This window comes from Dendrobium catenatum, unplaced genomic scaffold (genome assembly GCF_001605985.2).
Source record: "Dendrobium catenatum unplaced genomic scaffold, ASM160598v2 fragScaff_scaffold_1299, whole genome shotgun sequence".
Lineage (NCBI taxonomy): Eukaryota > Viridiplantae > Streptophyta > Magnoliopsida > Asparagales > Orchidaceae > Dendrobium > Dendrobium catenatum.
Genome location: NW_021319761.1, coordinates 444,378 through 457,421, shown reverse-complemented (window position 1 = coordinate 457,421; position 13,044 = coordinate 444,378). Strand labels below are relative to the sequence as shown.

The 13,044-nt window shown below is 33.5% G+C and overlaps 1 pseudogene; it reads left to right on the top strand.

The window, feature by feature from the left end:
* The window catches only part of LOC114578350, a 25,658-nt pseudogene extending 19,540 nt beyond the window's left edge, over positions 1–6,118 (top strand).
* The last annotated feature ends 6,926 nt before the right edge of the window (positions 6,119–13,044 follow it).

Genomic DNA, 13,044 nt, shown 5'->3' with positions numbered 1-13,044 from the left:
ATACAATAGGTGCTCCTGGAAGGGGCTTGTGTGTTACATCTATAAGTTGTAAAGCGGGATGGGAGCCCATGAAACATAAGAACAATAAGCAATTAACAATAACCGTTTCTCTCTTGTGTGGCAATGGCTTGGAGGTGGAGGGAGCTAGGAGAATTGATAACAGAGTGAGGGTAGGAAGTACCTTTGCCATGGGAGAACTCATAAGGAAAAGGTGGTCTTCTTCTAAATGTTTTTCATTGCTTGGATGCAAACTGATGACTAGTGCATAGCTGAATCAAAGAAGAGGGGGAGCAAGAGATTGAACTCACATGAAGGCCAAGGAAGGAGGAAATACAAAGAGAGAGATGGTGATATGAAATGATGCACATTTCCCCTAAATTTTCCTTAAAAAAACCAAATTGATCTTTGCCTTCAGCATATGATTACCCGCATCTACTAGTTAATGGATTGGAGGTGCTTGGTACCAATTTGGAATATTGGAGATAACATTAATGTAGGCAGGAAAAAGAACTAGCCCACTGCTCAAAGAAGAGTGAGAGCAACTATTTATTTTTTTCATCATTCATTGAGAATTCTTGTTTAGATGGGCATGTAAAATTACCTTTGGAGAATTCTTTATTTGGAAGGAAAAAAGAAATATAAGCTAACTTGGATGGTAATTGTTCAAAATGATTTATAAAGAATAGGTTTAACACCTTAGACAACATGCTTAACAGGAATAAATGAAAATGGAGATTCATAAAGCTGAGTCTAAAAGTTGGAAGGTTAATGATTATAAAGATTCATCAAGCATCCCTTTTTACAAAGTAGTGGCCTCTTAAATGGAAGACAGTGATATCATAAGGATGATAATACCGTAATATATCCTAACAATTGAAATAAAGCTTACATAACAATAAACATGACAAACTAATAACATTCTATGGTTATCTCATTATATTTTGTTTTGGAAGGAATTGTGCCCTAGACTTCCCATTTGGACACAAGGGGCGACACAACTAGTCTACAAGCTTAGTGGCTATATCATAACATTAAATTGTTGTTTGATGATGCTTCTTTCTTGAATTTTTTGGATTCTACCTTTCCAAAATTTGATATTAAATTCTGATCCAAGCTAAGGGAAATCATTAGTCTTGGAAAGCTATTAATTCATTTATTTGACATTATTTCTGACCTCTGAATTTCGTCAAAAAACTTGTTTTTTTTTTTTCTAAATATATGATGATCACATCTCTCTTGTTGTTTATAGATTGTCTCAGCTCTTGCAGTTGATCATTCTGGATCGAGAGTACTTTCTGGAAGCTATGATACACGTAAGAATGTATGATTTTCAAGGGATGACTTCTAAGTTGCAGTCATTCAGACAGTTAGAACCTTTTGAGGACACCAGTTCGAGTATAAGTTGGAGTCCTACGTCAGACAAATTTTTGTGGTGGACAGGTTCAGCACAGGCTAAGGTGCCATAGCTTTGGTCATTATTTTTAGATTGTAGTTAATTGTAGTTTTATTGATTGATCACTATGGAGAAAATTAATTGCAGATTTATGATCGAGATGGACTTACCCTGGGTGAGTTTCATCAAGGGAGATATGTATATACGTGACTTAAGAACACCAGGGTCATATATCTGGCTTGACTGGTGGAGAATGAATCCAAGTCAAGGAAACTATCTTAACTTCTTCGGAAGATGGGTCTTTGCGTGTATGGGATGTAAATGACTTCAAATGTTCAAAAACAGGTTTGACAGGAACTCATGTTTTGGTTATGAAAACTTAAAGCAAGCATGCCCTTTTTTTTAATCCCACAACATTTAGCATGTGCAGCATCAGTTACATGGGCATGCCTGAAATGGAAATTGATGCACATACATGATACGCTAATTAATTCTTTTATTGGTCTTTACTTTGATTGATGGAAAAAAACATCCATTTATTATGGTAGTTGTACTGCCATTTCAATGAAGAAAAATATCTACAAGATATCTAATAGCTTTTCTGTCGTTAGGTTATTAAGCCTAAGCTTGCTAGGCCAATGAGGGTTCCAGTTACGGCTTGTGCATGGGATCATGAAGTAAACGTATTGTGTGGCTGTTGGCGATGGTTCCATACAGGTCTCTTTATTTTCATTAGAATCTTCTGCTGTGAATTATATTTTCATCCTTATTTCATTTTGTCCACACTTGCAACTATTTGTTTTATATGTAATCTTGATGATATGCTCTAGTAAGTATTTCTAATGGATGATCAATGTGCAGTTATGGAGCATGAAGTCTGTTTGGGAAGCAGGCCAGACATTCACGTAGAGCGAGCACATACAGATGATGTCAGCGGACTTAAGTTTTCAGTTGATGGCTTGATTCTCTTGTCAGAAGTATGGATAGTACACTTAAGGTACGATGTATAATATTTCATCTGAACAACCAACACAATCACTATTTTGGTGAACAGTTTCAAAAAGTAAGAAAACTAGGAAAATGAAGTTGTTGTTTTGTTGGTAGGTCTTGGGAATTTGCGACAAATGAGAAATCCCATCAAATATTTGATAACATTCCAATCATTATGCCCAAAAAAATGCTGCATTTAGTCCAGACGAGCAGCTTATCCTTACTGGAACCTCGGTTGAAAAAAGAAGATACCACTGGAGGCATGCTTTGTTTCTATGACAGGAGGAAACTTGAGCTTGTATCAAGAATTGGAATCTCCCCTCATCAAAGTGTGGTTCGTTGTAGTTGGCATCCAAAAATCAATCAGGTTACTGTAAAGTTCACTTTTAACTATTCTCTTTTAATTCTTTACTGTTTTCAACATATTTTCATGTGAATAATGATGGTTGATTTCAATGTAATATTGCATAATATCTTTCATTTTTTTATAGTAAATCTCTAAGTTTGGTCTTAAGCTTTGCATTACCTTCAGTAAAGTTAGAAACCTTAAAATAAGAGTTTGGCTGAAATTTCTGAAGGTGTTTGTAACTGTGGGCGACAAGAAGAAGGCGGTACATACTTATGATCCATCTATGAGTCAGAGAGGAGCTCTTGTATGTGTTGCACGAGGCCCAAGGAAAAAGTCCGTGGATGATTTTTGATGCCCAGCCAATTGTTCCAATCCCCATGCATTACCTCTATTTAGAGATCAACCTAGTCGAAAACGTCAAGAGAAAAGATCCTAAAGGACCCTATGAAGTCACATAAGCCTGAACTCCTGTAAATGCCCAGGCTTTGGTGGAAGAGTGGTACTACAAAAGGCAGCTTGTTAACCCAGTACCTTATGAAGGTTTGTATCTCCTTGAATATTTTAAGATTTATTTACAGAATGAATAATGAGAGATTGTTGTCAGAGGTGGGTTTGAATTAAGGAGACGGTGAAAATCCAAGAGAGCATACTTAAATTGCGATGCTGCTGAAAAGATCCCAGTTCATAGCACCTGCATATGCAGAGACTCAGCCAAAGCCAGTTTTTTCCGAGTCAGATTCAGATGAAGACAAAATGACGGTATTTATGTATTTATTAAATCCTTGGTTTGTTCACAGTTTTATTTATTTGAAAACTTATATTTATAGTGCTAAGCAGACACATTTCTGTTTCACCGATGAAGCCATCTACAAAAGTTTAACCTTTGTCCAAAAAAAAAATAATTTTTAACCTTTCATCATTCGTTTGATTTATATAGATTCTTGTTATGTTTTTGCTCATTCCTTGACTTGGAAAAAAAAAACTTTCTTCTGTATGATATTTTGTGCATAAGAAAGAAATAAATCATTAAGAATGCATTGAATTATTGTTAGCATTTTGAACTTGTAATTTAACCCTGAAACACCAATTGCAAGACCCTATATATATTTTATTTAGATGAAACTTGAAAATACTTGACGACCAATTGTATTCTCTATTATTGAGCATCGATAGAATATTGCCCTTGCTTTATCATGATTAAAGTGAAGAGGAAATGAAATGTATTTTCAAAGAAGTTGAGAGTATTATTGAATATATCATGGGGGCCAACAGTATTAAAGTTCACACATTGAGTGAGTAAACATACCGTGTTTTAGAAAGATCAGCTAATATTTATTTAAAAGTATAACAATCATAATAAATTTAGAATTCAATAATATGTAATTTGAAATTTAAATGATTAACTGAAAAAATGTTTTTTGGAAACATTAGCCTTGATTCCCCTTTAGCAAAGCAGAGTGACCAAAATGATATTGAGAACTACAATTAAATAACGCCATAAAAAAATCTTGAGATCTAAAAAGAAATAAAAAAAAAATTTTGAGATTACCATTTTCCTGTGCCTCATATTGAGGTTTAAGATATAAGACAGTATTATGATTGTAGTTACTCTTATAGAGTCATAGTTAAAAAAATTATATGAATGACCAAAGTGATAAAAGAAAAATCTAGAATGGTTCAGTATTTAATGTTACCTATTATTTTTTTTTGAGATATTAGGCTAATTAAGGTAAATTCACACACACATTACATGCATCAGATTCGACCATGAACTCTTAATTAATATTCAACCTCCAACTAACAGATCAAAATGAGCTGTATCCATACAGATTTTTTGTCATGTTTCCAACACATTAAATACTTATTCTTAGGAATTTCATCCCCCAACATACAAAATTTCGAGCTTGAGATGAATTCTCCTCAAGCGTTTAAGCTTGATCACTACGGTTCAACTGGGTTCTTTTTAGATTCAACATATTAAGTATTTTAAACAACATTCAAAGCATTATAATTGTCGATAGAACGCTCATTAAATGAGGAATTAAAGCAATTTCAAAACTAAATGATTTTGATTGTCACATCATTATTGTAATTCACTAATCTATAATTGCGCATTGATGATTATTCCCTAACCTTCAATGTCATCCAGAATATCAAAGTTATTTAACACTTATAAGAGTACCCCTCAAACATACAATTGTATCTTTGGATCTTTAAATCTCTTGGACTTTGGAACTTGCTAAAATCTTCTATTTAATCTAAGATATCCTAAATCTTTACTACCTATAATTGTGATACTATATACTTGTTTAAGCTACTTGTTTGTCCTTGTAATACTTTTGAATGCCAATAATAAACAACTTATCATAACTACCGTGGACGTAAGTTGAAAGTTCTGAAGGTTTTAGACCTTAAGGATTAGCCGAGGCACACTAATACGGAAGTAATACTATAACTTATGTGAAAACCTATGCACTTATCAAAAGTTACAAAGGATTTGATGATAGTATAATCAATACAACATAATATCAATCATAAATCAACTAAACATTTATATCCAAAATATATAATGCGAAAAAATAAAGTGTAGAAAGTAAAATTAGAATGAGCACACAGATTTTAGTGGTTTGGTTAACCATGACCTAGCCTTGTGATACCCTCAAAATGTTTAAAATAAAGTAAGCATCAACTTCCTTTAAATATTAAGTTGTTTCATAAATTGTACTCTTAATTCTAATTACTTGACATATTGAAAGCATTTTAAAAAATTAGATAGTAGTTAAAAAAATAAATGACTAATATTAAATAAAAGTACTTAATTGTAGTACTTAAATGATTTACTGATAGCTATTAAGTCACTTGTTTCATTATTTATATTATTTCACTGTAGCCATCCACTTATATAGACATGCATTAGTTTGACAGTAGAATCTGTAATTAACGGCTGAGATCATCTTAGGCCACTTAACTAGTCATGCAAGGATTGATTAAGTAGGTGCGCTGTATGAGGAAAACTTAGTGTGACGCTTAAAATATATTAAAGTACAGTAGTGAAAATGCCTAAGTTAATTTCAGTCCACTTCCATTCATTCTCCGTTCATGTCCTTCTGGAGCTGAAGCATTCCGCGAAGAAGGAGCAACCGGGGAGAAACTGGGCGGTTGGTGCTATAAGCAGGTAAGAAATAAATTCATGTAAGGAAGAAAGATTATCTACTTACTTTTTGTTGAAGAAAGATTATCTACTACTGTTTGTTGAGAAATTGCTGAATTGCTGTTGTTGCTGACCACAACAGCTCGAATCTAGTTAGTAAGAAGAGAGGAAATGTATAGAGAGAATTTCTACCCGTAATTAACTAAATTTCTAAGTCTGATGTAGGCTGCCGTAGGTTGCTAAAATTGGATGTATTTTGCAGAAATCAGTGAAATCAAGAAGGAAAAAGAAAAAGAAAGCTGAAATTTATCATGATTGTTGTTATTATATGGCTGCTATATTGCGGCTAAATTATTGCTGAAAAATGTTAGGGAAAGATTTTGGTGAATGAAGAAACATACATTTAAGACTGTTTACAAAAGGAAGAAAAGGCAGATATTATAGACCAATTGCGACGAGGTGAGATACAACAATGGCCATAGGAATTAATAAATGTTTTATCTAATTGTAATTTCATATTTAGTGATAGCTTTATTCAGTTACTTCAGTTTATTCAATGACTATGATATTCATAACTATTGTCCTATGCATGTGCATGAGGGTTAAATAATTATTGCTATTGATAAAGATTTAATCATATATGGGATAAACCACACAAGTAAATCGAAAGACCTGACGAGTAAGCATACCTTCTCAGTTCGAAAGTTGGGAAGTATAGACCCAATACTCTTGAATGAGGGATAGTTTCACTTCTGAGAATTGGAATCTAGACCAACCTTCGATTGAAAAGCTGAAATGGTGCAAGAGTTTATGCCATCATTGACTGCTAAAGATGTTGAACAATGAGTAGACTGGAAAGTAATAATGCTTTCTTATGACAGTATGTGTAATTTACATTTTTTTACATTCGATTATTTTAATGTTATATTATCTTATATATGTTTAGTATTTTCATTGGGTCATAGCTCATTAGCAAATGATCTGTATTGTCAGGTAAGGGAATGGAGCCCGTAGGGCATTAAGGGGGACTGTTCTTTGGGTTTCAATATGTTTTGGTGTACAAAGAAATCTAAGAGAATCTGGATGATAGTTGGTGCAACTTTTTGGGGTATGTTAGTAAAATTTAAAAGTTTTAGTATGGCTCTGTGTTGTACCTGGATTATATTTGTTTTACTTGAGTACATTTACATGTTCATATTATTAAGTGTGAAGTTGATCATGCGTGAACGGTAGTTATGAGAAAGCTAAATAGATTTCTTCCTTTTTCTGTTATACTCCAGTTGACCGTTTTAGAGGAGTGACCAAAATGGGTGTGTTCACGCCCACTCATTTGGAGTCCTCTCCAGGTACTGTACTAAACTTTACGATGTGCAAAATTACCTGTTAAGTTTTGTCGATGTACCAGTTGTACAGTACGAATAAATTCCAATTTATTTGTTAGTATCTGTACGATCATCGTGATGAATGACCCATCGACAGTCGATATAGTTCACCAAAATCAGTTCGTCCAGGACGAATCATCATCCTGTGATGACCAAATTATCGTCATCTATTTGATCGTAAACTATATCTAGTTGTATAGTTACGATCATATATTACAATTAAGCAGATTATCGATTGAATTAATCATAGGATTATATATAGATAATCATTTTCAAATCATCTACATTACAGATTAGTTCAGACAGTACGAATAAAACTTTTTTTAAATTCAAATTTTGCCTAATTTAATGAATGGCAGGGTTTCGCAATATATAACAGATCGTCTATATGATAGACCATATTGCATAGTATGATTGTGCAAAAAAATTAAAAAATTTAAAATTGATTTTGCTCTTCTTTGTTTGTGTGTTGTGCAACGATCATCAGACTAACATACACCATTGTTAAACTTGACTCAAGAAAAATAAAATAAATAAATGGAAAATTACAGACTCTTTCACATAACATATTCTACCTGTCTTAAAGCTTGAACTTCAATGAATGATTGCATGTGTACCTGAAATGTTAGTTTACACAAATTAAAATGCACTATACAATACTAGGAGAAATAATACGGTATATCAATAATATTTTTTCATTTAAAATTATTAAAACTCGGAAGGCCAATTGCAACAATCTCCTCTTTTTTTAATTGATGAAAATATTATTTAGTCGAATTTACAAACTAAAAATTCTTTATCATAAATCTTCCCCTTACTTAGAAGGAATTATTACAAAAAGGGAAATCATTTTTTTTATTTTTTATTATAAAAGATAAATAAATTTCAAACTAATAGTAAAAAAAATTTTAAAAATTAAACCACTTATACACACATATACATTATCTCTTTATTTGTCAATAGAACGAGATAAAACAAACTAAAATTAAGATACTTGCAATAAAATAACAGCAATATATATAGTAAAAAAACAACATATTAAAGAAACCAAAAACATAATTATGCTTAAAAATAATAAAAATCAAATACATGAAACAGATAAACAATCCACACAAAACACATAAACAAAACACAAAAAAAACCTTACATATTTAACATAGTCATAATTATAATGAAATTCTGGACGATTTAGCATAGTTTTTTCCTCATTTCTTGCCCCTGTTCTGATGATTCAGAACTAAGTGCTACTCAGAGATATTTTTTTACTTCGTATCATTTGCCTTTATTGCATTTTTTTTTAATTTTTTCCCTTTTTCTTTACAGAATATTTTTAATGGGGTTCAATAATTTCAGAATGTTTGAGATTTATCTACACCAAAGCAAATAACATTAGAAAAAAAAAAACTTAACCATTTTTAGCATTTTATCTTTTAACCTTTGTTTGTTGCTTATGTCATGCTTCAGTAGACTTTCAAATTTATTATTATCAATTTGTTATCTCTTACTCTATTCATCTATTAGTCGACATTCATATGATATTTATACAAGCAAATCTCTTTACGAACATTTGGCTTCTAAGTTCCTGAAGATATGGACCGACCTCATTGGGTCCAATGAATACTTACCGATAAGCTACGACAAACTTTACGAATAACAAAGTATCACTGTTCAGCTTGTAGTAGCTAGCTTTGAGTGTCGGAGGACTGTTCTTTGGATTCCTGTGTACCATCAAATCTTGAATGAAGGCGATATAAACTTATGTAAAGGACAAGGTCTATTTTCCGATATGTCTACCCTTCAGAATAGATGAAGGTAACGAGCAGTTAAACTAACCCCTCACTTAACATTGTTTTGTTCTATCAGTGCTTATTTATTAAACTGTATATGATTGGTGATTCTACCTTGAGTAGCTATCACCGGTTTCTCTAGTTTTCTATCCTTCCTTTATCTTTGGTATTTCAATTGCACAAATTCCATCAGGGAGAAGATCTAAACCTGAGTATCTAGAATATGAGGGTTGTTACCTTGCATGTGATATCATTCAGCCTACATTATTCTAATTTCGTTTTCATCTCAGTACTTGCTCGATCCTCCGACTCAGCTGCTCTGAATAGATGAGATTGAATCTTCTTGTATCATCTCATCCTCATTGTTTTAGGCAGCACCTTGCTTCACCTTTACCCTTTTTGTTTCTCTCTTATGCAGAGATGACGAGCGTCAGACCATGTTTACATTGCCAAAATTCTCTTCATTCATCTTCTCATCCTCTACAGGCATTTTGCTCGTTGATTTGATGGATACATTTCTATTCAGGTGTGCCACTATCGTCTTTGATCAACTTCCCCTTCCATAGGGTGTGAATCTATTGCATAATTTCTAGTAAGGAGAGTCTAACAACCTTCCTTTCTTGATCTTTCATCCACACGTTATCCTATGAGTTATTATGCAGTTGGATGGGACTAATTAGGCACCAAACCGCTCTCCCTATCCAAATCGAGAGGTTGGACTATATTTTGGTGAACTTCAAAGTCTACCTATCAACTAAGAGATGAGTCATGCCTCTTGAATGGTGTCGATCACCCTTGATGGATATTTACCTGAAGAATGACCAGAGCGCTCTTGCTGGAAAATTTTAGATTGATCGCAAAGTGAGTGATATGATGATTATCCCCTGACAGTATGCTCCAATCCAGAGATCTAATAGGAATTTACTGACTTTGTTGATCGGGCTAAGTTTTACCTGATATGATATGAGAATGTCTTTGGATTCTCCCTATCAAATCTATGCACAAAAACTGGTCGACTTAGACCCAATTCCTATTAATCGACTCTTTTCTTAGATAGGAGGGATGCTCCTTGCTTCTCCACATTGTGTGGATGCACTTCAGTAGAAATGACATCGTTTGACACTTTTTCAGAAAATTCCTCCTTTAACTACCATAGCCACGTGCTGAGTCCTAATTTCATCTATTACCAATGGATTTAAAATCTTTGTTCTTTTAGAAACAAGAGTAAGATAGGATCTTCCACGGAGCTAGTAGGAGAGAGAATTTTCTATATGCAATTACGTACTTCTCGTAGTAGCAGCGGACAGTGGGGTGAATTGTACATGCAATTGAAGGAGAATTAACATACACGCTTAACACCTTAGGTGTTTCAGAATCATGCTTTCCATTCTGCTTTAGTTGCAGCGACAATCCAGGTTGGTTCTCTGTCCAACAACTTAGCTTTCTCATATCTTCCACACTCTTATGGTGATTTATGTTACAGCATTGAGATTAACCATCTCCTTTATATCAAAAGTGACCCCATCTCAAAGTTTCCTGACACACAGGAGTTTACGTGTTGGCAGCGACTTCCCTGTAGCCATAGCAGCTAACTCTGCGGGCAAAGTTAAGTAAGAAAGTTTCTGATTTAGCTGTGGAGGGGCAACTAAGACCAACTTCGCATGTTGTCCGGGGGAGCCAACTTGGTAGGATCAGGAGTTACAAACCACTCCAACTTGTTGTAGAATAAATTGGAATGGTCTCAAAACCAGATCCAAATTTAATTCTAAGCGCCCTAAGGGGATTAGCATGAGTGCTGGTGATGTTGAAGATGAATTTGTGATATTAGTCATTATATCTTGATGCCCATCAAAGAGTTTTTGCAAATTCATGTCTTAAATCAATACAAAACACCTTGAACTCACCCCTCAAATGATGTAATTACTCTTAGGAAGAATTACAAGTGTTTGGATAATTAAGATTTATTCAAATTGGGGAAAAATTAAAAATAAAAGTATTGGGGGGTTTTAAAAAAATATTTCAAAACAATTTTAACCAATTTGGAATTAATTAAGATTTTCAATATTTTTAATTTTTAATATTCTTGCCTTAGTTATGAATTACTTATTTATTTTGAAGATTATGATCGGACTTTTAAGTTTTATTTGTTAAGCATTACTTTACTGCAGCAGTATGAAACTTAAAATATGGTTTTCTAGATTTAATTTGAAATTAACTATGATTTTAAATAAGATGGCCAATTATGTGGGTGTATTTTCGGTTTCACACTGACTAGGCCAATGAATCCAATTCTAATTAAATTTTGAAACATAAGTTTACCTTAGAATATGTTCTTCAGAAACCCGATTAAAATTCAAGTCTGACGAAAGCCTCTTGGATTTAATATTGATCTCCAAAGGTAAATACATTCTATACCTTTAAGTATTTATTTTGGACAATCTGATTATTTAGATTGGGTAAAATAAGTTGTAATAGTAACCTCGCATAAACATAAACAAATTTAACAAATGAGGCATCAAATCTAAGTAGTATTTAAAGTTATGCATTTTCCCAAGATTGGGGTCAAATTTAAACAAAAAACTCTTTGAAATTGATCACCAAACTAGCATATTTCCCAAGGCCCAAGAAATTAGCGTATGTAGCACACAATTCCTTAATATCTCCTATCCAAAAATTGAACTTAATAAACCACATTTACGTGATAATTAAGAAAAATTATTAAAATCAACCTATTACTTCTATACAGTAGGCGAAATCTATGCTTTATAATTCTTTTAAAATACAATTGGCTCATCTGGTATCCCAATGACTCTAGGAACTCTCAAGTTTGGGTAAGAATAAAATTCTAATAATTTTTAAAGTTTTAGAATTTTAAGATTTATTTAATGTAGAAAATTTGATTTACCGCTCCGGCGGCATGCATTGCAATGACTTGCTCGGCAACACAATCATGCCAATGATTAGTGATCGTATTTAACTTAAGCAGTCAACATGACATTATTGGTATGATATGGATAGTAATGTATGTTAGGCGTAATTGACATGAATGAAGAAGTTGATATCTTTTGCATGTCGATCCAAATGCTATGAAATTTAAATTTGGCTTCACCCCACACTTAGATGAAGAGGGGCGAGAGGTATTGGAAGCTTCTTAACGTACTTATCAAAAAAACTATTTTAAAACGCTCGAAGGTTTATTTGGGTGGATTTACTCAATCAATGGTCAAAGTTGATAGTATGGGCGTTGTTCTCTTCCTTGGGCTCCAATTAACAATCCCTCTGAAACTTGGAAGCTGATAGAGCTCTGGACTTTGGTTATTGAGTGAATAAAGGTAAAAATGAGGGTTTCTTATCCTTTTGTCCTAATCTGACGCCTCCTTTTTTAAAACCAAGGTTTGGATTATTTGACTTTTTCTAGATGATTGTCATGATAGGGAGTAAGTTGAAGGACCTATCTTGTTGGGCATGAGAGGTGGTTGGATAAAGGACATTATGTGATGCGAAAGAGATTTTTGACCTTTTATGAACATTAGTCACATGGGGCTCGATATGCTATTAAATTAAGGGTTGAAAATGATTAAGAGGTGATAAAAAGTTCTTAAATCATTGTAAGTATCCTTATGGTTGGTGTAGAGGGAATTTGCAAGCTTCATTGACTATGTGACATTTTGACCATTTTAAGGTTTTGTTTTTGGAATTGACCAATGTTGATTTGTCAACATAAGCCAGCCACCATAGGATGGGTCTTAGGGAACCTCCAAGGTTATTGCCAAGAAAGTTTGGGAGTTGACTCGATAGGGTGTGACAGTTTCAAATTTGTGAATATATATATGAGATGATGTTAGATGTTCGTTAGGGTGTGGACCTCTGAAATAATATGTCAGCAGGGGCAGAACTGCAAAGGATGCCATCGCATGTCCGTGGGACAAAACGTTGTATGCTGTGGACTCACTCATTCGCAAGGCAGTGCCAACTGGGATGACAGATGAGAT